Below are 4,121 nucleotides of genomic sequence, written 5' to 3' on the forward strand. Positions count from 1 at the left end.
ATATATTGTGTATATATATATATATATATATATATATATATATATAAATATATAATTATATATAATTGACAATCCTCCTCATTTCTCAAGGACTTGTCCTCAGTTTAACCGGAACAACAGGCGGTTCAACTCTCTCGGGCCTCAGGGGTGACTGACTGTGTGTGCATTAGAGGGCCGAAGTGAGCATATGACTGAGTCAGTTTTTTGTAGCTGCTATGTACACAACCTCCAGCCTTCTTCCATCACCACAAAGAGGATAAAAGTGTTTACAGGACTTACATAAAAACACTCTTTTGTGAGATAACATAGTGTGTGTGTTTAGAGTTATTCCTGCAGGGCGGCTGAGTACAGCTCCAGCCTCTTTTCCACTTTGCTTCCTGCCCTAATCTTTTTATATCTTTGCCTGTCCAGTTGGCAAGAGGCCACTCCGTATCCAGAGTCATTCCACCATTATGTGTGCTTCAAAAGTTTTTCTGCTGCTGTCTCACATTGAACATCCCTTTATGTTCATGGGCCCTCCTTGGAGAAGATCCTCCTGAGAAACCTCCTCCACACCAAAAGATGTGAGAAATCATCTATTTTGTTATTGCTTTGGGACTTTTCCAATTCAGCTTAAGCAGGTTTGGGGGATCTGTGAGCAAGCTTCCATCTTCTATTAAAAACAATCTTTGTAACATCTAGCATATTTATATTCTGCAAGGCATTGGCCGGCATGTTCTCCCTTGGGGAGGCAGGAGTATTGTAAGCCCATGCTGGTGTCTGCGGTCGCAGGAAGTGACATGGCCTTGTGGCAAGAGACATAGCAACCGGTGTGGGGGAGGGGATGGGGGAGGAGAGCAGGAACAGTGAAGGACATAAATAAAAGAGTAGTGAGGAGATGTGGTGTGAAAGGCAGCCTGGAGGTTCTGGCACAAAAGAGTTACAAGAATGATGCTCCAAATATCCAAATAATTAAACGTCTCTGCTCACAGGTCATATGGTCAGAATAAAGTAGTCCATTTAAATGTAATTTACAACTGGGTGCTTCAAAAACATTGCATGACTTTAAAATATTTCAATACTTTTTGAGGTGATGCAATAAAAAGTCATTGTTACATTCTGTAATTATTCCTAAACCTTGCTGCATGCAGAATACAAATCATTTTAGTGTCTGAGAAGCACGTTCATATTATATTATATTATATTAAAAAAAACATTATTTTCAGGTAACCTAAAAAATGTGCTTTATGTGTTAACATCATTGAAAAGTATAAATGAAAAAATCTAAATTCTATCATCATTTAATCACCATTATGTCGTTCCAAAGCTGTATGACTTTCTTTCATCTCTGGAACAGGAAGAAGATATTCTGAGGAATGTTTCAACTTCATGCAATGGAAGCCAATGGGGTCCAAAAATCCAAAAAATGTTTCAAAATATTTTCTTTTGTATTCCAGAGAAGAATGTCATACACACAGTAAAAAAAAAAGATTTTTCAAAGGTTTAAATAAAACAAAGATTATTAAGTAAGTGAACAAGAAAGGTTTACAAGAAAATATAATTTTAGTCTTTCTACTCTAAAATGTCACGTTTAATTCAATGTGTTCCTTGCCGTTTCTTTAATTTGTGAAATTTAAATCCAACACAATTTTTTTTCAGTGCGGGTTTAGAACGGCATGAGAACAACAATATTCGTTTGACAGGTTTATGAGAAAATATGATTTAATATGACTTAACAAACTTGACTACATTTGGTTACACCACTGAAGCGTATTTTTACATTTCAGATCAGGGTGAAGTAACTCCTTAAGGTACCAACTACACAAGTCCAATGTAACAGCACAGAAAAGCTGTGTTTTGAAGATGATTTGGTTAAAATAAGGTATGCTTATGTGACACTGGCTTATTACTCCTTTGAAGATGACACTTTGGAATAGACATGCTATGTCTCTATGATTCACTGGAATGGGGCATCTTGCAGTTACAGAGAGACAGAGATGTGACGGGGGAGGGTCATGGATGGAGGAACGGTCATGGCTGGGGGTGGAGAGAATTCTTTAACATTATTATGCTGGAAATGCCCATCCCCCTTTATGCCCAATCTCGTAAATATCGTAGGGGAAAAAATCTCTTTGCACCTTTCAAGGGGTCATGGGAAATCACATCCACCAATAAGGAGGAGTGTAGACTGCTATATCTGCTTGACTGCAAGTGACATGCCGGGTTCAATGCCTCGTTTGACGTTTGAGTTATCATAAAAAGAGTACAGGTTGAGAAGGATGGTCTTACTTGTCACATGATCAGAACCATGATGCAGAATCATGATGCAGTTACAACTCATTGTAGATTGAACAACTACCAAGGGCTGTCTCTTTGGATGAAAATGTGCTTTAAAGGAGAATAAATGATTGTTTTTCAATGGTTGGTTTTGCCCGGATTTCAACCTCTCCTTAGGGGTTTAAAGGCCTATAAGTTCTATAGAAATTATGTTTTGGTGGGAAAAAATAAATAAATAAATAAATAAATTCAAAACTTCTCTAATGAAGCAGTAGTGCAAAGGATCTGTCTAGGATATACTCAATGTATGTAATATCAACAGATTTGAATTAAATCAAGTTCAGCAGGTCAACGTTCCATAACTTCAGCACCATGGACAGCGAACGACTTCCTACAAATGCCAGTTGAAGCTATTTAAGGCCTAATTTAGTTTCATTAAAAGTGCTAATAATGAAAATGTCAACTGGAGAATGTCTCCGAGCATTATTGACATTAAAAGCGATTTAGGAATGATTACTGTTCACACAAACGAATAGAGAAACCACATTACATTTCTTCACAACAAAAAAGATATTGTGCACAAATAAATCGAACTAAATCACAGTTGTGTTGTAAAGCCCGTAAGGAGGTAATCTTACCTACACGATGGTTAGAATTGAACCAGAGCACATCTGCAGAAGTGACGATGCTCGAACGAGACGGGCACAAGCTTTCTGAACGAGTTTGAACCGAACTGTTACGGAATCCGCGGAAGTGACTTTCGGCGCCCTGAAACGGCTTAATCGAATGGGTTGGGGAAACAATAAATGCGGCGTATCAACAGTCTCACGCGACTAAGATGAAGCGATTTCCAGGCGTAATCAAAGTGTTCCTTATTTCATATCCCTTTACGCAGAGTTGTCAACATCCTGAGCGACTTTTCACAGACGGTTCCTTGAGTGTGATAAAAATGAGAAGCCCCGAGAGCACAATATAGTAATTTAGAAGAGAAAAAAACTTGTTCAGGTAACCAAAAGTCCTTTTTAATAGGTAGTCCAATTCAGATCCGCCGTCGTGCTAAGAAATGAGCGTGAAATAGTTCTGCATCGAAGTGGTCCTTGAAATGAAACGCTGTTCCTTCAGACGTCCTCAACCGGAACATGCAAACCTTCGCAGCTCCATATCACAACGCACCTCGAGCTTCATGCACACTGGAGATGGCAGCGTCTCCTCCAGCCCTCCTTCTCTTTGTGCGAGAAATTACTACGAACTGTGAAATCTCAGCCTGCTTGTTCTCAGAGCTCGCGATGCTGGTTTTGCCGTAGGTTTGGCGTGGCGCGTGTTTTCCCGCGAGATAATTGCTGCTGTTTGTCTCGTGCGGCTGAAGCGCGCTGTAAATCTGCCCGCGCGCGCGGAGTGGGACGAGACGGTTTTACAGTTCCGGTCACTGACTGACGATGTGCGGCTATCAGGAACTGTGATGTGAGTTCAGCGAATCCAGAGAAGCATCATAAATTCATCACAGCCCCTGGAAGGCGTTAGGATACCGCCTCACTGATTGATTAAGCCGTTAAAATGTATGCTAAACTTTCTGAGGCCACACTTTACAGTAGTGTTAAAGGGATAGTTCACCCAAAAATGAAAATTTGATGTTTATCTGCTTACCCCCAGGGCATCCAAGATGTAGGTGACTTTGTTTCTTCAGTAGAACACAAACTGACATTTTTAACTCCAGCTGTTGCAGTCTATCAGTTGTATAATGCATGGCAATGGTAACAAAATCTATGAGAGTAAAAAAAAACATGCACAGACAAATCCAAATTAAACACTGCGGCTCGTGACGATACATTGATGTCTAAAGACACGAAACGATCGGTCTGTGCAAG

The 4,121-nt window shown here is 39.9% G+C and overlaps 1 protein-coding gene across 1 annotated transcript in view; it reads right to left on the reverse strand.

The window, feature by feature from the left end:
- LOC107713289 (protein FAM163B-like) overlaps positions 1 to 3,519 on the reverse strand; it is a 22,257-nt gene extending 18,738 nt beyond the window's left edge. The window contains exon 1 of the mRNA XM_016518747.1: positions 2,895 to 3,519. The gene's annotated coding sequence lies outside the window, so the exon portion shown is untranslated. The remainder of the gene's footprint in view (positions 1 to 2,894) is intronic.
- Positions 3,520 to 4,121: the final 602 nt, after the last annotated feature.

This window comes from Sinocyclocheilus rhinocerous, unplaced genomic scaffold (genome assembly GCF_001515625.1).
Source record: "Sinocyclocheilus rhinocerous isolate Xijiao unplaced genomic scaffold, SAMN03320098_v1.1 scaffold688, whole genome shotgun sequence".
NCBI classification, from domain to species: Eukaryota; Metazoa; Chordata; class Actinopteri; order Cypriniformes; family Cyprinidae; genus Sinocyclocheilus; species Sinocyclocheilus rhinocerous.